Raw genomic sequence first — 22,909 nt, 5'->3', positions numbered from 1 at the left:
CTCATGCAAATAACTGGATATACACTGACTGAGACTCATGTGATAACAATGCATAAGTCTATAAAGATTACGTGCTGAGTTCATGATGTTCAAAGTGACAACCATGAACGAATTTTGTAACTGCAACCCTAGAAGATAACAGTTCTATATCATATCATGAAACTAGGGCTAACTATATTCTGAGTCAAATTGCTGACAAGTATGAAGAATGGGGCGTAGGGAGAATCATGAACCTTCCCTAACGTAGATAGTTAGCCTCACATACCTTAATTCCAGCCTTTGAGCGTAATTCAATGTTCGTCAACCCTTTCAACTTTGATCTATATCAATACAAATCAAAGGGATTCTATATTAGCAATAATATTCATGCTTTGGTCATCTAAGCATTTTATCAAACACTTAGTGGGCATGAAACTCCACAGTCTCCATTAATGGTGATTTCTTCACCCAATTCTCATTCTATTACTTCTAGGTGATTCTACAATCTTAATTAGATGTAATTAACATCATTCTTCATCACCCATATGAATACAACAATCCCAAGTCAACAATCCAAAAACCCTAGCATAGTTCATATAATTCTCTTTATCAAACCCATTTACTATTCTCCCAAGAACTTATCAACACTTTAATCATCATGAAACATCATAAAACTTACCTTAGTTATTGTAGGAATAAGCCTTGAGTTGAAATGTTTCACTTGAACAAAACCCTAGTTCCACCTTCCATGGAATTTCTTGACTTGAATGAATTTGATGTGTTTCTCACACTTAGTTTTGTGGATTGATGAAGTGGATCTTTAGTTTCACTTGGATTCTTGCATATGAAGTGTTTGGATGGCTCTAGAGAACCCTTGAGTCGTGGAGGAGAAATGGTAATGAAAGAAAATGAGCTTGGGTCTCTTATTAACATCTTAAAATCTGACCCATCGGGCAATTCTACGCCCATTTTTACGGACCGTCAAACTGTTTGACGGACCGTCAAAATGGTCCGTAAAACTACCCAGCAAAATATGGGTTTCTGTGACCATTTTACGCTGGCCTGAGTCAATTTGACGGACCGTCAAAATGGTCCGTAAAACGGCTCAGCAAAATTGAGTTTCTGTGACATTTTGACGGACCGTCAAAATGTTTTACGGCCGTCAAACTATTCTACGGACCGTCAAATGGTCCGTCAAAATTTTCTGCTCGGACAGTCTGTCGTATAATGGGCATAACGTTTTTCACAGATGTCCGTTTGAGGCTCATAATATACCGTTGGAAAGATATTTCAAGGGGCTACAACTTTCATCAAGGAAGTTTTCCCAAATTCCAAATTAATAGAGGGGTTATGGTCGTTGGACGTAAGACCTTCCATAAACTCACTTGCAAACATGCCCCGTAGAGTGGCTTCCAACTTTTCTTTGCCCAAAGACATTTCTTATGACTTAATTAGTTTTCAAAACACTTCCTATAACCATCATATTGGTTCCATTATATTATCATCTTATGAGTCAAACTTTCGTCCGAAGTTACGAGGTGTTACAATATCTCCCCCTTGGGATCATTCATCCTCGAATGATAACCATTCGGGATTTCTACAAAATGTTCGCCAGAGTTTCCCCTGTAATAAGGCACTACCAACCTGTCACAACAACCCGTAATATCATTGCCTCACAGGGCTACATCACAATAGCATTATAAATTGGCCACACACGACCAAAAGCATGAAAAGAAAGATTACATACCTCAAAATCTTGGTGCTTCATCATAAATCTCTTCTGCGGGCTGAAACAAATGCGGGTACCTGGATTTCATATCCTCCTCGGCTTCCCATGTAGCTTCCTCAACTTTCTGACTCCTCCACAGGACTTTCACTGAGTCTACTTCCTTAGTTCTCAACTTGCGAACTTGACAATCAAGAATGGCTACGGGGATCTCCTCATAGGTGAGGTCATCCTTAACTGTTATAGTATTAGCAGGAACAACCAACGATGGGTCTCCTACACACTTCCTCAACATGGATACATGAAACACTGGGTGAACAGCAGCTAACTCTTGTGGCAACTCAAGTTCATAAGCTACTAGACCGACCTTTCGTAAAATTCTGTAAGGTCCAATATATCTGGGACTGAGCTTCCCTCTCTTTCCAAATCGCATAACACCCTTCATAGGTGAGACTTTAAGGAACACCCAATCGTCAACTGAAAATTCTAAGTCCCTTCGCCTCACATCTGTGTAAGACTTCTGGCGACTCTGAGCCGTTTTCAAACGCTCCTGTTTTAACTTAACCTGCTCCATAGCCTGATAAACTAAATCTGGTCCTAAGAACTCTGCTTCACCAACTTCGAACCAACCAATTGGTGATCTACACCTTCGCTCAAAAAGAGTTTTCAAACGGTGCCATACCAATACTAGCATGGAAATCCTTTTTTTTTGTAAGTAAACTCAATAAGAGGCAGGTGGTCATCCCATTTACCATTGAAATCAAGGACACATGGTTACTTAATTAAATGAATACAAGATTACTAAACTGCTAAGATACTAAATTGAATGTCTATTGAACTGACTGAAGGCTGGGCTGACTGAATACTGGATTAGCTGAATACTGAGCTGACTGAATACTGGACTGGCATGAATACATGAGTACTGGACTGATATCTGAGTACTAAGCTGACAAAAATATCTGAGTATTGAACTAACATGAATATTATAACATGAGATCTGATTAGCGTATCTGTCTGACCATTTGTCTGAGGATGAAAAGTTATGCTAAGGTTCACCTTGGTACCCAATCCTTTCTGAAAGGTCATATTCTCAGGGGGAAGTCCCAAATGATCTTGATATGATTGGTTGAATATTGCACGGTTGTGAAAGGTTCAAACAAGAAGACTGATAGTCTAGTCCGCAGGGGGAACCTGGTCTTACAGGTACAACTGAAAAATCGTATCTTTCACCATGCTGGAGTTTTCTATGAAGAGGAGCTCATTTCTCAATGGGAACATCAATTACAAGTTTGTCATCATCAAAAAAGCGGAAATTGATGAGTTATGACATGTTGTTGTTTTGATGATTTGACAAATACGCCAAGGACCGGGTCCTTAATCAGGACCCCTGAGTACTGTACGAAACATGACAGCTGGAAAGCTGTGTGCACTGTTTTGACTGGTAGAACTGCAGTAGCACAGGTGCAGCATGTTGGAGGTCAAACCTGTAGCTAAAGGCCAATATGAAAAGATGAAAGGTCCCTATCCAAGGTCACATGTTTCTCACATGCTCCCTAATATATATTATTTGTGTTGGGTTCTTGATGATATGAATGAGGAATTCTTTAAAAACTTATTTAACTTTTTCTCTTTGTATTTTTAAAGAATTTGATGATGTTATGTTGATATCCGGGTCCTTCTTACCTCTTTAACTTATAATTAAGTATTCTATAAGGTTTTTATTTACTTAATTAACTTAATTCTTCAGTTTTCTTTCTTTGATGGTAAGGTTAACTTATTGTGTTTTCAGGATATTTTTGAAATTTAGAAGTAGGAAAGAAAGCCAACATATACCAGCATGCTATTTAAGGAAGATCCAACGTATTCGAGCACACTACTTAAGGAAGTATATATATCCTTCCGTAGTCATATGGATCAACTCTTAATAATCATAATGATATAACATGAGACTGTAGATTAATTTGTAATTTTCAACATACAATTTAATTCATAGAAAAGTTGTTTATTGATATGTAAAATTATAATCTTCGAATTTTTCATTTTTTTGTTGTTTGATTCTAATTTTTTTTTCAAATTTGCAGAGATCACTATTATGTTATGTTGAGTCTGAACTCTTTACTATGACAACTTTATTTTGTATATTTATGCTTAAACTGACTGCTAAATCTCAATGTTAATTACTCTGTCTTGTTCATATGTTTTCTCCTCATATTGTTCTGGTTGTTTCTATTACTGATCACTCTTAGTTGATGCCTAAGTGGCCTGAGTTGATGTCTTTGAACTTCTTTAGGCTTGTGTTTATCTTATATCTCTTTTGAATGATGCCAAAGGGGGAAATGGTGAAAAACAAATTGAAGTTCCACTACTTTGACAAATTGAAGTTCCATTACTTTGATTAACTAACTAATTGTCTCATGATTCTTGATTACTAGTTAAGCATATGCACAGTCAGTGTAGATGCCAAAAGCAATTGATATGGCACTTATTGTTAAAGGTCATGTTCTCAGGGGGAAGTCCCAAATGATCTTGATATGGTTGGTTGAATATTGTACGGTTGTGAAAGGTTCAAACAAGAAGACTGATAGTCTAGTCCGCAGGGGGAACCTGGTCTTACAGGTACAACTGAAAAATCGTATCTTTCACCATGCTGGAGTTTTCTATGAAGAGGAGCTCATTTCTTAATGGGAACATCAATTACAAGTTTGTCATCATCAAAAAAGCGGAAATTGATGAGTTATGACATGTTGTTGTTTTGATGATTTGACAAATACACCAAGGACCGGGTCCTTAATCAGGACCCCTGAGTACCGTACGAAACATGACAGCTGGAAAGCTGTGTGCATTGTTTTGACTGGTAGAACAGCAGTAGCACAGGTGCAGCATGTTGGAGGTCAAACCTGTAGCTAAAGGCCAATATGAAAAGATGAAAGGTCCCTATCCAAGGTCACATGTTTCTCACATGCTCCCTAATCTATATATAATATAAAGCTAGGCATAGACAAGGTGATGTGGCACCTCTCTATGGCCACCATTCCTATTTATCTTTTTTCTCTTTTTTTGGCCTTTTTTCTTTTATTAATCTTTTAATCACTTTATTAAAAGCCAACAAAGTCTCTATTGCATAAAATTAAAAATAATCCGTTTCATTTCCTTATACTTAAAAAGCACTTAATACATCGTAATGATTCCACAATGTGGTCTTTTCTGTTACAAATTGAAATCTGCAATAATTACTCAAAAGTTTGCCCCTTCATATCCCCAAAACAATAAAGAAGAAGAAAATAAAGAGTTTTGTCCTGGACCATATATATCCCATGGTCATTGCTATCTTTGTGGCTGGTGATTGAACAAAAATGGCATGACCATTGAATTAGCGTTTAATTTTCAGATTAGAATCCAAGCATCTCCTTGATGTCCGTAAGATTTTCAGGTTTTCACTTTTTCATTTCAACCTTCATAAGCATTTTGATGATGTGCAACTGATCTGAAAATATTACTTCAAATGTGAATATGTTCTTACACACTTTATTATTATATGCTTCAACTTTATTTGTTGAATGGTTTTGTTATCTTAGCATGCAAGTCTCATATTTAGAAATGAGTCTTGACTATTTTTCATGGATATTGATTGAATGAAAGATGAGGGCTCTACTAACTTTGGTTTTTTTTCCACGTAGGATTAGACTCGAAATTGATTTTACTAAAGTATTTGTACCAATATTCCTTTTACTGCAAAATCATATATACGGTTCCTTCTTATTATTTACCTTCTCTCATATAATTATATTAACTTGTATTTTATATTTTTACTGAATGGATTATGTTTACTATATGGATCATTTTTATGCGAAGAGTTCTAGAGTGTTAAGATAGTAGAGAGAGAAAATACATATTTCTGCGAATTTTGCATAAATTTGGTGATGAAATTGGGTTACTTTGTTTCACGATAGTAGAAAAAGAAGAAGCAAGTATGTCTTCCTTTGAAAGAGCCCATCCTCTCCATTTAAATTGAGTGATGAGGTGTTATAATGGTAATTTGTTTTTAATTTAAATTATAGAAAAGAAAGGAGAGAAAGAAAAAAAGAAAAAAAAAGGAGTTGAAAGTGCTTTTCTCCTTAATGGCATATTGGCATGTCGCTTTGCAAGGAATTTGGTAAATTCTACTTAAAGATAAATAGTTTTGGAAACAGTAACTGCTATAAAAATCAATACTTATGTTTTGACTATTTGTACTATGTGTGCTTAGTCGCTCTTAAGTTATTACATGAAGAGGGTCACGTGGTTCCCATTTTAAGAATGTTAAACAACTTTAAATGTTCTCAAGAAATTAAACTAAATTAAAGATTAAAAAATAAAAGGTTTACTGTGTAATAATATTTTTATATATCGGTTCTTGATATATTGATGTTCAACGTGAATTGGATATTAACTTAGACCAATACCTTTTTTTTTTTAGGAAAAGAGATCTCTTGCTTTCTTACAACTTGAGGACAAAAACTTTTACCTTGATATAATAATGGTATAGTGTTGATTATTAAGGAGGGAAGAATTGCAGAGAAAGAGACAAATAAAAAAGGAGTATAGAGAAGAGGAAGGATAGAGTGTTATGCTGGATGGCAGATTTACTCTTTATACTTTTTGTCTTTTTTCCTTTTCACATATCTTCTTCCGTCTTAAGTTTCTAACTATGAGGCATTCAAAACTATTTAAAAAAAAAAACCACACTTAAATATGCATAAAATATATATTAGAAAAATATATTTATTATTTCTCAAAATAACATTACAAATTTTCTTGAAACTTTCTTTCATTTTTAAGAAACAAAAGAGGTAATTTTTTTTAATTTAGAAATACGTATATATCATGTTCACATATACAAATTAGCTAAGAAAAGGGATATTTGCATGACCTCATAATCAGCCTGTAACCATATGTATTCCGCTTGATCTATATCGGTGTCACTGAGAAGTAATACATTGGTGATAAACTCACTTATAAAATTAGATGTATGTATACATAAGAAACTATGTAAAATCTTTTATCCCAACTACATTTTCAGAAAAGAAAAAAAATCAATTTATTATTATTTCTTATGACCGCGCGAAGCGCGACAAAATTCACTAGTATATATATATATACAACAAGTTGCTAGGTTAAAGACTAACACTTGTACATCTGAAAATTATATTTCTCTCACGTGCAGCCGCACCCTCTCAAGGTGCTCTCAAGAACAAAGCCTCAACAAGCCAAAGGACCAGATGTTATACCCTATTTTAACCGGGATCAAAATAATTTACAACAACCGAGTAATTCTGGGGTTATTTAAAGTTAGGAGTCGCCACCTAATTACTTATGGTGAATTAGGACACCTAAGCTTAATTAAAGGAATTACCTAAAGTTGATTTTATTTTAAAGTCTACGAAACCAAAAAGATTCTAGGTAAGGGTTCAACTAATCTAGAGGGAAGGTATTAAACATCCTCTAAGATCCATTAATAATGGTTAATCGACCGGACTTACAATTAATTAGGCTAAATACAAATATAGTATTATGGAAAAGAAAATAGCTTTGTAAGTATTACTAAAATCATAGATAGACACGTAGGAATACTATTTAAAATAGAACTGGTAGAAATATACTAATTTGTATAAAAAAAGTTTAGTTATAGGTAAACTAAAGAAAGTGTGCAACATTTTATAACTATTTGTGAAAAATAAGTTATACCGACCTATAATTAAAAGAGTTATTGTAAGATTAATATTAATAAAATTTAAAAAGTTTTATAGAAAGACTATTAGTTGTACAAAAGTTGTTTTAACGAATACGTATTTCAAATGTTGGAAAGGAGCTGAAGTGGAATTGTTATCTATGAAAACTAGTTCGTTTTTCTTATTTCTCAAAATAAGCTAACTTAGTGTAAAATTTATGACGTTTCCAATTTCTAAAATAGTAAAAGTGAATCTTGATTCTTTTAACTCAAAATGTGTAATCATGCTGTTTCAGAAATTAATCATTCTAACAAAGAATATTTTAGATGCTATAAATAATTTATCATAAAAAAGGATGAAACCTATAGGAATAATTGTTAGTTTCTCTTTTAAACTAACTCCCATCATACTAAACTAACCCACTAATTCCGCTAAGGTTTATTCTAGCTAAAACAAAAAATCAAAGTGAAGTACTAGTTGCACAATACAAATTAAAGGCACAAGAAATAAATTAGAAGTGTAAATATGATTTAAATGGGCTCAGCCATTTTAGGACTGCTGTTGTCCACTGCTGATGGACTTCGGCCCAGCGAAATTTAATAGATTCCGCTGAGGATGGGACTAAGGGAAGATGACCCGAGGATATTATGTTGGGCTTTTAGCCCAACACCGAATGCGGAAGAAGACGAGTCCCTCGGACTCTTAAGCGATGGTCATGCACAAAAAGAAAAAAAAAGATTAGTATGCAATCAACAAAATGGCTAAACATGCATAATATAAATTAAAGTGGGTACATCAATAACAGGCAGAACGTTGCAACGAAAAAGAAAAATCAATCGGATATCTAACTACTATATTTTGTTATAACTTGTGCATTTGATAAAGATTTATGCTTTCATTTGGAACGTAATTACCGTAACATAATCAAAACGTATTGAAATCTATACTAATACATAATGAATACATATTCGGGCAGAGAACTCCCTTAAGCAGATCTGAGTTTTACCAAACAAGCTAATTATTTTATATTCACATTTTATCCATTCTCGAGGTTTCAACAAACAATTGGGGGCTGCATTATGTGGAAAGAGGTAAATCAAAACAGATTTTGCACAGGTTAGTGAGCTCTTTAAATAAATATAGAAAGGTACTAACGACTTCCCCTATCGACCTGCTTTGCATAATAACAAAACAGTGATGTTGAGCCATCTTTTATAAGATACTATCATATCAAAAGACAAGCGAAATTTCTATTGTTACGACATCCGACATATAAACGTTAACACAATCAACTCAACCTAGAAGCGCTTTAGACACCCAAACATAAAATCGGGAATACATATCAACGATCCAAGCGAAATGAAAAGAGAGAAGAGAAAGGGATCACACTAAAAAAAAAATTAAAAAAAAAAAATAAAAAAAAATATTCTCTCAACTGGAAAGTGTTTTGGTAAAACAAGATTTCACATTTTTACTTCAAACTTATAATGAGTCATTCTCCACCAATGGCGGATCCAGGATTTTCATTCAGGGTGTTCGGAAAAAAGAAGAAGCTAAATATACACTGTAATTTTTTGCTGAGGGTGTTCAAAAGTTAATATATGCACATAAATACAGAAATTTTACCCTATATATACACTGTAATTTTTTGCCGAGGGTGTTCGGGTGAACACCCTCACTTGAATGTGGATCCGCCCCTGTTCTCCACACTTTCCAATCAGGCGAAAACAAAACGAATAAGATTGGACATTTTGTATGGCTTGTGGCCTTAGGCAAAATTGAGTTATAATCCGCATTAGCATGGGCAAAACATTCATCATACTATATTTCTAAGCCATTCACGGATGAACATGATAGCAAAGGCAGTCAGCAACTTAGTTATGATAGCAAAGGCAGTCAGCAACTCAACTAAGGAACGCATATCAGTTAGGAAGTTCTTCAAAGAGAAAACATTACATTGGCAGAAAGATTTCAAACTTTCAATCCCTGAACTCTATGTCTCGAATCAAACTAAGGCGGTGACTCCTTCGTGAGAAAACTACTTTCGGGTGTTTATAAATCATAAGGACGAGATTTCTTAATAAACCAACCACGTACTGAACCTAGCCATTTTCTACTTAATTTAAATCTATATGAACTAACCAAATCATAAACAGAGCATACTTTAAACAAATCGACCCAGGTTAATCTTTATACATATGTATTTGTCCGATTAAATTATTAATGCACCTAAACAAGTAGGCTGAAGTTAGTTGATATAAAATACGTTCTCCATACATGCTAATCAAACTAATCGCTCAAGCATGTTTTCGCCAATAAACCAACTAAGAGAAAAGGACCAAAATCATCCATAATGTTTGGGTTTGGATCAAAATCATACATATTCTTTCACATGGTGCACTAATAGTACATTATGTTTGCATAAGTGGTGCACTTTTAGTCACAATCCCAAATAAATTTAACGGAAAAGAACAAAAATGCCCCTGAACTTTTAGAAAAGGTATAAAAATACCCTTTATTCATCTATTTTGCTAAAACTACCCCTCAATTCAACTTTTTGGCTCATTTATTCCCCTTGACTAACGGACAACACTAATTTATTTTTAAAAAAAAAAAAAATTAAATTGCACATGACATTTTATTATTGAAAAATTGATTTATTCTTTTAAAAGAAATCTGAAAAATCGTTATTTGTAGAATAAGGAAAAATAATTTTTCAACATCCATTTCTTTAAAAAAACAAATGTAGTAAGCCATATATATATATATATATATATATATATATATATATATATATATATAACAGAATTGGATTTTCATTAAAACATGTGGAATTTTTTTAAGTTTGGAAAAAATAATTTAACGGGTGGAAACCCCATTTTTTTTTTTAGAAAATTCAATTTTTAAATCTGAAAAACTGATTGTTTTTTTAAGTAAAATGTGCAAAACTAATACTCCATAATTTTCTTCTAGATTTAAAAAAAGATAGTTTTCTGATTTTTTTTTTAAACACAGTTTTTCCATAAAAAATTTAATTTTTTCAGATTTTTATAAAAATCCAATTTTTCACATTTTGAAAAGAAAAAAAATTAGTGTTGTCCGTTAGTCAAGGTTTTACTCGTTAAAAAAAAGTTTTCCAAATTTAAAAAAATTCCAAGGTTTCAGATTTCTTTTTAAAAGAATAAATCAATTTTTCAGTAATAAAATGTCATGTGCAATTTTTATTTTTTTTTTAAAAAAATTAGTGTTGTCTGTTAGTCAAGGAGAATAAATGAGCCAAAAAGTTGAATTGAGGGGTAGTTTTAGCAAAATAGAAGAATAAAGGGTATTTTTATACCTTTTCTAAAAGTTCAGGGGCATTTTTGTTCTTTTCCGTTAAATTTATTTGGGATTGTGACTAAAAGTGCACCACTTATGCAAACATAATGTACTATTAGTGTACCATGTGAAAGAATATGTATGATTTTGATCCAAACCCAAACATTATGGATGTTTATAAATCATAAGGACGAGATTTCTTAATAAACCAACCACGTACTGAACCTAGCCATTTTCTACTTAATTTAAATCTATATGAACTAACCAAATCATAAACAGAGCATACTTTAAACAAATCGACCCAGGTTAATCTTTATACATATGTATTTGTCCGATTAAATTATTAATGCACCTAAACAAGTAGGCTGAAGTTAGTTGATATAAAATACGTTCTCCATACATGCTAATCAAACTAATCGCTCAAGCATGTTTTCGCCAATAAACCAACTAACCTTCAGGTTATCCGAACAGTAAATGATGCGACTAAACTTAAACTAAACTGCCTAAACATGCTATGAACATCTATTACAGAGACATGCCAAACTTTAACTAAATCAAAGTAAGCATGTAAACACTTAGCATAAACACTTAACACCGAAGAGCAGCGATCGATAGACCATACAAAATACTAAAAATAAACACGAGAGGGGATTACCTTCTTCGGGCGCAGTGAACTGAGTGCGGGAATCTCAAATCTATGCTCGAACCCGACGAATTCGAACTCGAAAAAAAGTCTTTCGAATTGAAAATTTCGATATCAGCCGAAACAGTATATCCTTTTCTAAAAAAACAATTTGGCTTGATTTTCGAATAATCTCAAACGCAGGTAGTGACTAAACCCGAAACAGAACGGGATTTGAACAAATCTAAGATTTAGAGTAGGAGTCGAAAATAGAAAATGTTGAATGTGGTAAGTAATCCGGTTTTCCCCCAATCAATGTTCTTTTTTTTTTTTTTATGAATTGAACCAAAGACTTAAAAAAAACAGAGAGTATCCCCTCCCTTTTCTCCCAAAAAAAAAATCCCATTTATAGAGTGAGGATAGGTCACCATCTCCGATTATTTCAAAACCCATTTCAAGGTCAGTCCAAATCATGACAGAAAGCCGAATCTCTGTCACAATATTTGAACGTTAGGGACCATTCACGTGATTTATAGCAGATTTGTACCCGAAATGGGCTGATCTTCTCTGGTCTTTAAGGATTTGTTGTGTTTGAAGCGAGAAAATGAACCTTCTGCCATTCAACGACAGGACCAACGCGGGTGAGTAGACATGAGGACAACTTTTGCATAGAAATGGAAAGACAAGACTGTATAAGGTAAAAGGGAGCTGTATTATTACCAAAAATGGTGAAGGGAGTGGGAGAGAGCGTAGGAAAGAAGAGAGAGAGGAGAGAAGGTCGGCTGCTAGGTTGAAACGATTAGGTTTCAACTGATTTTAAAACATAAATGGGCCGGGTCGATTGTTGTTGGGCTGGATCGGGTAGAAAAAGGGTAATAATGTGGGCTGGTCGTTTGGGCTGTTGAATTTAGTATATGGGTTCTAAACTAGATCAAATATATTATGTAATAATAACAATGATAATAATGATAATAATAAATTCATAATTAACGTTAATACATAAAATATGAGCAAAGTAACAATAGAGTGAAAATATTACCTAAGTTATACATAATAAGTAAGTAGCGATGTACGACGTATTAATACTTAACAATATTAATATAGTAGTAGAAATTATAATAAAGTAAGGGTAAAAATAAGATATTGATTTATTAACTGGAATAAAGGAGGGGCAAAATTGGGTATCAACACCAGATCCCTGAACTGAAGATGCTTCAAGTCCTTAGGTTGTTGAGTCTTTGTTCCTTTGTTCTATAAATTGTAAACCCACTCTTCGCTTTTAAGAAGTTGTTTGTAGGTGCTTGAAATCTCAACGGTTGCTTGTAAGAAGCTTATCTTCACAAGCTTTTGAGTGGTACACTAGGCTATAGTTAGTCTAGGTGTATTAATTTGAATTCTTACCTATTTAACCTTTGAGTGGTACACTTATCTAGAGGTAGGCAAGGTGTATTAGTTTCGCTTGGCTAGAGGTAGTCAAGAGTTGCTTACAATCGGGTCATTGTAAGGGAGAGGGATTAAGAGTTTAATTCCTACGTTGCAATAGGTTGTAATCTGAACATTGCTCAGTTTAGTGAAGTTGGAAATCCTACTGGGGTAGGTCGTGATTTTTCATCCCTTGAGCAAGGAGTTTTCCATTTAAATATCCGGCCTTATTTACTTTTCAGCATTGTCTGTGAAAACAGTTCAGGGACTAGGTCCCTTAGACTATTTTGGTGAACTTTCAGGTTGTGAACTCATAAAGGGTGAACTCATAGGTTCTATCAATAACCATTGTTGTTTCTTGTATAAAATTACATAAAAGGATAAAAAAAGAATATTGTTCTTTCATTTATTGGACATGCCATTCGGAGTTGAAGTTCTAGTCCAATTGACAACCCAAGTAAAAGTTTTGAACTTTGACATGTAGTAGATATTATAATAGAACTTCTTTCACACTGTAGAGAAAAAATAGTATTTGTGGAGATAAAGAAATAATAAAACGTAAGATCAATCTATGATGCAAGCTTATATTGCCTTTGAATCTTTGATAAATATGGAGCATTCGAGAAGTCAACCTAACAAGCAAAAGAACTCATAAAAGGGGAAGAAAACTTGATTTAGAATTTAACAACCAGGAATATTTGGAAACTACAATAGGAAAGAAGTAATCCATTCTTTTTAGTCTTTTGATAAAGGATTATGTGAAAAGAAAAAGTAATACCCAAAAGTCCAATCATCATGTGCAATACAATAAGATAGTGCTTAATTTGATGATTATCAATGTAAAACTCATACCTCCTCGGCGTCAATGAAGTATGTTTTAGACTACAACGACAACAACAAACCTAGTATGATCCCACAAGTGGGATCTAGGACTAAACTGCAAGAAAATGTAACTATTAGAGAGCATTATATAACAAATCATCATGTGCAATACAACATGATGGTGCTTAATGATGGGGCTTAATTTGATGATTTATCATTGCAAAATTCATACCTCCTCGGCTTCAATAAATTATGTATCAGACAACACTACAAAAGAATTTAAATATTAGAAAACAATATATAACAAATCATCAAATCATCAGCAAGAAGAACATAAAGAAACATAATATATTACTTGGATAAAAGCTAATTTTAGAAGGTAATAGAAAAGATGGATTCGGGAGGAATTTAAGAGGAAATTCATTCTATAGGGGAGGTGAAGCGTGAGAGTAGGAGATTGGAAGTTGATTAAATTATTTGATAATTGAAGAAGAAAGTTAAATGCAAACAGATTTCTAGAGCCACTTGAACAAACACAGATTGGATCTGTCACAACACAACACAATTTAAGAGTCCTAATTGACCCTTCTTCTTCAAAAAATCTTTGAGATTACTAACTCTTCAACTTATCCATGTTTTGATTTGAAACGTAGAGAAACTTGGCTTGATAGCAATTAAGAGTCTTTAAAGGATTAACAACCGTTTAGTGCAGTACTATTATTTAGGTGTACATAAATTGCACACATTTACAGTAAATATTGAAAGGTAAATGATAGTAGTGTTTAAGTGAAGGTTATTATAGGCACTCATCAACTTTATAGGGCTATTTTAGTATTTTACTTTTAACTTTAGAACTTCCCACTTTTAATAATATATGATGATTATACAACTATACATATCGTGTTTCGAGTAAAAATAGTGGATGCACCTGCACCTGCACCTGCTGCAAGTATGCTGCGTCCCTTCATGGTCATAATTCTATTGGTTTTACACCAAACCACCACAGGAAGCTATTTCCACGTACAATTTTGATCACTTCAAGACCTTGTTATGAAACAAAGCTTATCTCTTCAAATTCAAGTCAAAATCATGCCTCCCTTTATCCCTTTTGTCTCTCTCAAATCCCACTTCAAATAACTGAGAAAGCTACATGTAAGGAGAGAGGTCCATGTCATGCACATCTTCTTCAGACTCTACTTTGTCTACAAATACCATGATCAATCAAAGCATTTGAATTTATACGTCTTATTCTCAAGAAAACATAACTATCTACATTCATTTAAGGTTTTGCAGAGTCTAGAACCTAAGTAATTTCACATAAACCATCAAAGAAAGCATGAGAACATAAACAACATAATTCTGCTGTCAACATTTTTGACAGTTAAAGGTCGCTGTACAAGGTTGTTGTAGAATGCATTTTATAGGTCAAATACTAAGAAGAGTACCAATCCAAATCTTGCAGAATCGACATGATTAACCAGACAACTAAAAACTCATTCCAAAATAAAGGAATTCACCCTATGAAACCCAAGAAAGGCATATAATTTCTAGCAAATATGGTTTTATTTTCCTACTTTGTTATCTTGTTACTAAGTCTTACCTCCTTGTTCAACAACTTAACAGCCAAACATGGTCACAAAACTACCCTTCATACTACTCGTCGTGGCCATTTTTCTTCCATTAAGGCTATAGCAAATCCAAGGCTCCATCAAGCCTATATTGCTCTACAAGCTTCGAAGCGCGTAATTTACTCTGATCCTAAAAACTTGACTACTAACTGGATAGGTCCTTCAGTCTGTAATTATACAGGCGTTTACTACTCAACCTAATGACACAAATATCCAAAATGTTGCTGGCATTGATTTGAACCATGTTGATATAGCCGGTTTCTTGCCTGATGAACTTGGCCTTCTCGAAGACTTAGTGTTGCTTCACTTAAATAGCAATCTCCTTTGTGGTATCCTCCCACTCACTTTATCCAATCTAACTCTCCTATATGAACTTGATCTTAGTAACAATAGATTCGTAGGCCCTTTCCCTAATGTCGTGCTGTCTCTTCCTTCGTTAAAGTATCTTGATCTTTGTTTCAACGAATTTGAAGGGTCGTTGCCTTTTTAACTCTTTAACAAGAAGCTTGACGCCATTTTCTTTCACGACAATCGTTTGACCTCTATGATCCCGTCAAATTTAGGGTCAAGCTCATCTTTTGTGATTGTTTTCGCCAATAATTTCTTTGGACGAACCTTGCCACCAACCATTTCCAACTTTACTTTAGAAGAATTGCTCCTTATCAATACTAGTTTAACAGGGTGTTTGCCTCCTGAAGTAAGATTTTTGTGCAAGTTAAAGGTGTTGGATGTGAGCAATAATAAGTTAGTAGGGCCAATTCCTTATACTATAGCAGGGCTAGCTCAATTGGAGATACTAAATTTGGGACATGACATGATGAGTGGAATTGTGACAGAAGGAATATGTGTTTTTCCTAATCTGTCAAACTTCACATTCTTTTATAATTGTTTCTGTGAGGAGCAAGGCATTTGCAGAAACTTGACATCAAAGGGAATTTTGTCCAATGATGTCGGAACTGTCTGCCAGATAAGCCTTTGCAAAGGAGCAACAAGGAATGTAAGGGTGTGACTGAGAATCCAGTTGAATGTTTTAAAATTAACTTCATTGTGGTAGTTGTTGTTGGAATTTGAATGTGTTGAATGTGTTTTGTTACTTGTGAACCTTACCTCTATCCTACTCTTCCTAGCTTTTATATAAAAAAAATAGTTTTTTATTTTCTATTCAGATGAAAAAAAAAAAGACGGTAAATAAGTGTCCTTGTACAGATTACGAAATAATGTCCATATTGGTTTAAAGCAAACAGTGTAAATCTTGTGTGTATTGAAGCTTGTACATGTTGGTTGTGAAACTTCCATACTTGTTTTTGTATGTGTGATACGACCAACTTTTCCCAAAACTAAGATTCTTTCGAACAATAAATCAAAGTAGGTAACTCGTTCCCAATCTTTGTTTGTATTGGATTGTATCACATTCTGTTTGCAAGATCAAAAAATCAACATTAATACCTCGGTCTAGGTCTAGATAATCAGGGTTTAGGGCTAGTAGTTCACTTGGTGAACCCCTTGTCTTCCACAATTAAGGTGGAGGATTCAAATCCCATTAGTAACGTAGCATTTCCTTCCCTTCCCGCCAATGATTTTTTTTTTCCAGAAATAAGTCCTAGATATCCTTTGTTCCATAACCCCAGTGTTATCTACAACTAGCTAAACAACAAATCTCAAATGTACTAGGCTACTACCACTGCATCTCTAATGGAGTCATCTTGTGCTTGAGAAGTCACAATTGTCGTGAGAAAAAATATTAAAGCATTATGTAGGTAAGTAAAAATCCATTCGACAATAAAAATTATGTGTTAACAAACATCTATAAACTCTACTGGAAGAAGTAACAATTTGAACGAAAGACAACAGTGATTAATTTCAATTTGTTTAGAGTGCTTCAGATATACGAAAACAAAATCGGAATGTCCTGACTAAAATAAAGTCAAAACAACTCCAGAATTATGACTCGCATGTATGATGCAGTTCTAGATTCAATTTGAATCGAAAACCACAATTAAACTAGCCTAAAGAGTACAGGGATTGAATTACTCTTCATAGCTAGCTTAAGAACCCTAGATTGGATGATTGATTGAATTGGATTGAGTGAGAGAGAAGAGAGAAAGATATTATTTCCTTAATCAACTGAATTCAATTATTACAATGATGAAAATCCTCACTTATATGCTAACTACAAAACAGGTGGGAAAGTTAGTTTTAACTAACTTTGTGACAACTCAGTTCACGTGCTTGGCACGTGACTCTAACTAACTTCCTAACCACCTTATTATCCACTAATTAAAGCTAATAAACTGAATTAGAACTGAATTAAAATACCCAAAATCATCTCTAATTCCTTAGCAGCAGCTGGATCATATCAAATACTTCCCCCTTGAGATGATCCTTGTCCTCAAGGATCCAAAGTAGGGAAGTTTTGTTGGAATGAATCAAAATCCTCCCAAGTACTATCCTCCTGAGCTGAGTTGAGCCACTTAATGAGCAGTTGAGGAACAGCCTTGCTATTCCTCTGAATCAATCTGTTATCCACAATGGACTCAGAATAGAGCAAAACAGGTCTAGCTTGAGAAGTAACCTCTGGTAGTGTGACTGAAGCAGGTTGTGACCCAGTCTTCTTTTAAGTTAAGAGACATGAAAGGTAGGATGGATTTTGGAGTCATCAAGAAGTGCCAAGGTGTAAGCAACAACACCTACCTTAGCACCGATTTGAAATGGCCCAAAAAATTTAGCTGATAGTTTCTGATGTTTGTGAGGCCTCAAAGAGTGTTGCCTATAGGGTTGTAGCTTAACATAAACCCAGTCTCCAACTGAATAGTTCCTATCAGTCCTCATCTTATCAGCTTGGGACTTCATCCTGCTCTGGGCTCCAGACAAATACAGTTTTAGGGCCCCCAAATTGGCTTCTCTAGCCTGTAAACTTCTGTTCACTAGATCAAGCTGAGAGTCAAATAGTAAATAAAGAAGCGGGGGGGGGGGGGGGGGGGGGGGGGGGGGGGGGGGGGTTGACCATAGACAGCCTCATAGGGGGTCATGTTGATAGAGGAGTGATGAGTGGTGTTGTACCACCATTCAGCAAGGAGCAACCACTGGGGCCACTCCTTTGGTTTCTCACAAGTCATACACCTGTAATAACACTCTAAGCACCTGTTAGCAACCTCAATTTGCCTATCAGTTTGGGGGTGATGGGAAGTTGAAGAGAGTAAGGAAACTTTGTTCAATTTAAACAACTCTCTCCAAAACTTACTAGTGAAGACTGCATCTCTATTAGAGACAATAGTTTTAGGCATCCCATGCAGTTTGAACACCTCATTCATAAAAACTTGAGCCACATCTAATGCATGTAAGGGTGCTTAAAAGTAATAAAGTGAGCAGCTTTGCTCAACCTATCAACTACTACAAAAATAACCTCTTACCAGCAACCTTAGGTAACCCCTCTATGAAATCCATTGAGATGTCTTGCCAAACCTTGTCAGCGATGCTCAATGGTTGAAGCAACTGAGGATAGGCAATATTTTCATTTTTACACTTCTGACACACATCACAAATTCTCACATAAGAGTAGACATGTTGCTTCATTTTCTTCCAAAAAAAATCTTGTTGTAATCTCTTGAGTGTAGCAGTGATACCTGAGTGCCCTCCTATTGGAGTATCATGATAGAAAGCAATCAGCTTCTCCCTTAGGTCCTCATCAGCCCCAACCAGCATTTTGCCTTTTCTGCTCAAAACACCTGAATGGTATTTGTAGTGAGGTTTGTGAGCTGTATTAGACTGTAATGTCTGCATCAATACTTGTAGCTCGAGATTCTGTATCCAAGAATCTTTAACAGTATCCAAGAGGTCATCTTGAACCCCAGAAATGCTAAAAAACTTTTACAGAATCCTGCTTCCTAGAAAGAGCATCAGCAACCACATTCTCCTTTCCCTTCTTGTAGTCAATGGTATAGTCATATCCAAGTAACTTGACCAACTATTTCTATTGAGTAGGGGTGGTAATCCTTTGCCCGAAGAGGTATTTGAGACTATGATAATCAGTTTTGATGATGAATTGCCTGCTTAGGAGATAGGGTCTCCATTTTTTAACTGCACTAACCAAGGCTAGCAACTCTCTTTCATAGACTGAGAGAGCTTTATTCCTCTCAGATAAGCCTTTATTGAAAAATGCTATCGGGTTTTGCTCTTGTACTAGAACAGCTCCAATTCCATCACCAAAAGCATCAATTTCTATGATAAACACTTTTGAAAAGTCAGGAAGAGCCAAGATAGGTGCAGAAGTGATAGCTAGTTTCAATTCTTCAAAGGCATTAGTGGCAATAGCATCCAATTGAAAATTGCTTTTCTTCAAGAGATTGTACAATGGTTTGGCAATCAGACCATAACTTTTGATGAACCTCCTATAGTACCCAGTTAAGCCTAGGAATCCCCTTAACCCCTTGATAGTAGTAGGATGGGGATAGTCTAGCACATATTGCACTTTTTGTTTGTCCATGGACACCTCACTCTCAGATATGATATGCCCCAAATAGTCAATTTCCTGCACCCCAAAAGCACACTTGTTCTTTCTCACAAATAGCACATGTTTTCTGAAGATCTTGAAAGCTTCTTGTAAGTGTGACATATGATCTTCCCAAGTTCTGCTATATATGAGGATATCATCAAAGAAAACCAGTATATATTTTCTGAGATAAGCATGGAATATTTGGCTCATCAGGCTCTGAAATGTTGAAGGGGCATTTGTGAGGCCAAATGGCATCACTAAGAATTCATAATGGCCATGGTGAGTTCTGAATGTTGGCTTGTGGATATCCTCCTCACACATCATGATCTGGTGGTAACCAGATCTTAAGTCTAGCTTGGGAAAAAACTTTTCCCCATGTAGTTCATCTAGCAGCTCTTCAATCACTGGGATGTGGAACTTATCCTTGATAGTACAATGGTTCAGTTCCCTATAGTCTACACACATCCTCCAAGAACCAACCTTTTTATTCACCATAACAATAGGTGATGAATAAGGACTGGTGTTATGCCTGATTATACCTGATTCTAGCATTTCATCCACTAACTTCTCAATTTCATCCTTTTGAATAGCTGGATACTTGTATGGTCTTATGTTTATGGGAGATGTTCCTTCCTTGAGAGTAATTTTTTGATCATGTACTCTAGAGGGAGATAGACCAATGCGAACCTCAAACAGGTCATTAAACTCCTCCAAGATGTCTTTCAATCCATTATCAACATCAGGTTCTAACTGAGTTCCATCCATACTCAGAAATTCTGCTGCACTTCCTGTGATCTGCTCATCTTGATACATACCAACTGAAATCATACACAACTCTGTTGGTTTGGCAAGTAACTTATCCATCCTATCTGGTTGGATCACCTTAGCAGCTGGTGGTTTGATACCCCTCAAGGAAACTTTATGCCCCATGATATTAAACTCCATTTTCAATTTGCTGAAATTCCATATAATATCTCCAAGAGTATATAGCCATGGAATGCCAAGCACCATGTTGCACCCTTCTATAGGGAACACTAACATATCTGAATCAAAAGAAACACCTTGCATCTTCCACATCAAGTTTTTGCATACATAGTTGTTGTACACCTTCTTGCCATCAGCAACAGACACATGGAAAGGTGAGATAGCAGTCAATACACATCCCAATCTCTTTGCAGTGTTCAAATCTAGGAAGTTGTGGGAACTTCCAATGTCAATCAACACAAGAATTGACTTTTCTTTAATAGAGAGTGTAACTCTCATAGTTCTAAAGTCATGGACACTATTCATGGCATGAACTGATACATGAGGTAAAATTGATCCTTCAAGGTCAGTTTCTAGCCCTTGACCAATCATGGACAAGCATTGAGCAGGGTCTAATGACACTTCCTCCAATTCAGTAATCTCTTCCCCTTCTTCTACTTCCATAGAAAATAGCTGTCTTTTCTTTTTGTAGATATTACCAAAACTGTACTTTTCATCATAGTTGAAGCATAGTCCCTTACTCCTTCTCTCATCCATTTCAACAGGTGTCAGTAGTTTGGCATTTTTGTATGGTGGTTTGGGTTCCATATTGGCATTAGTTTGAGGTTTGAAAGGTGCATTAGTGGGCTTAGAGAATGCGTTTTGATTCTGGTTTGGGTAAGGTGAAGAACTAACATGGTATGATGGTTTAGTATTTGAAAATCTGATCAAGTTTTTGGGATTAGGATTAGGTAGCAGGCTAGTAAAAAGTTGTTGTTGGACGGCAATGGTTTGTTCTTGAATTTTAGCCAAACTAACAGCACCTAATCCTAGTAAAAAGTTGTTGTTGGACGGCAATGGTTTGTTCTTGAATTTTAGCCAAACTAACAGCCTTGGCTACATTTCTTGGGCCTAGCATCTTGACATTAAGACCTATTTCTGGTTTCAAGCTCTTTACAAAACAGCTAACAACATACTCCTCTGATAATTCCACTCTTGTTAATAGTTCATCAGAGATGTCTTGTTACATCCCGTATTTTCGTACGTCGGAAAGCGTGTGAGTTAAATGATATTAGTAACGGACACGAGGTTATTCCCCAAGCTTATAGGTGGTTAAAGTGATGGTACACATGTACCGTAAGGATTTGAGGTTAAACAAATAACGCATAAGTACGCTCCTAAAGGAAAAATGAGTCATTACACTACACTTTAATATTCATCCTTACCAAACAAATTACAAAGAATCCAAAACACAAATGTATGACACCATTTTTGATAGCCAACGTCCAAGAACATAAAATGTGCACAAAGAATAAGTAATTTTAGTAGTTGATTTTTCGGATATGGAAGCTGTTATATTCCATATTTTTGTACATTGGAATATTTTTAAGCGAATCGGCATAGGTTAAGGACGGGATTATTTTGGGATATGGAATAGGGACTTTTAATTCTCAATTTTAATTAGTGCACGAGTATTTATAAGTTTCAATTAGTATGAAAATATTAATGGAGATTAGGGATTAATTAACTATGATTAGATTATTAAGTGGTAAATATTTAAGTGAGTTGGGAGGCAAATGAATTAACGTGAGAAATTTTAGGGGCATGATTTCCAGATGTGGACCCAATATGGATTGGTTACATTTTCAGATTTAGTGTACAAGCTAAATGTTTGGCATGTGTATTATTTTATTCACATGGAAGGGACACAGCATCATTTGAAATTGTCAAGGAAAGTTGCATGTGTATTAAAAGGTGTAGTGGCATGGTGGGCCAAAAGTAGACACAAATTATTATTTTTACTTAGATCTAGGACACGTTTTGAGAATTATATGTATAGTAAGCATGAAGCGGGCCTTATGTGTAATCCTATTACACTATATTATTATGGAGCAGGTCGTATCTTCAATTGTGGCATGCACCACGTGTAAAGGGCAAAAGATCAATTAAAGTTTTAAGCTCATTTGCCTTTGGTATTTTCTTTAAGTAAACTCATTTTAATAAATATTTGAAAAGTATGATTTCTATAGCTATTACTGTTACTACTTCTCGAATACGTTTTAGATTATATGTGCTGTGTAAGGACATTTATAAATGAGATTTTATTTGTTATGAGAATATAAATTTTCTCTTATGAAAAGTTATTTTTTTCCATTATGAGAATTGATAGTACAAAAATTTGTACTCTTGATATTAGGTTGAGAAAAGATTATAATTTGACAAACATAA

General features: G+C 34.8%; 1 long non-coding RNA gene and 1 pseudogene across 1 annotated transcript; one reads left to right on the top strand and one right to left on the bottom strand.

Moving 5' to 3' along the window:
• Positions 1–7,731: 7,731 nt before the first annotated feature.
• LOC132636602 (uncharacterized) lies at positions 7,732–12,132 on the bottom strand. The gene is made up of 2 exons (XR_009581330.1): positions 11,387–12,132; positions 7,732–8,114 (listed from the first exon to the last, which is right to left on the bottom strand). It is a non-coding gene; the product is annotated as an uncharacterized LOC132636602 (long non-coding RNA).
• Positions 12,133–15,153: 3,021 nt separating this feature from the next.
• Positions 15,154–16,296, top strand: LOC132637845 (leucine-rich repeat extensin-like protein 4; annotated as a pseudogene).
• The last annotated feature ends 6,613 nt before the right edge of the window (positions 16,297–22,909 follow it).

The sequence above is a fragment of the Lycium barbarum genome, chromosome 4 (genome assembly GCF_019175385.1).
Source record: "Lycium barbarum isolate Lr01 chromosome 4, ASM1917538v2, whole genome shotgun sequence".
NCBI lineage: Eukaryota > Viridiplantae > Streptophyta > Magnoliopsida > Solanales > Solanaceae > Lycium > Lycium barbarum.
This window is presented reverse-complemented; position numbering and strand designations above follow the sequence as displayed.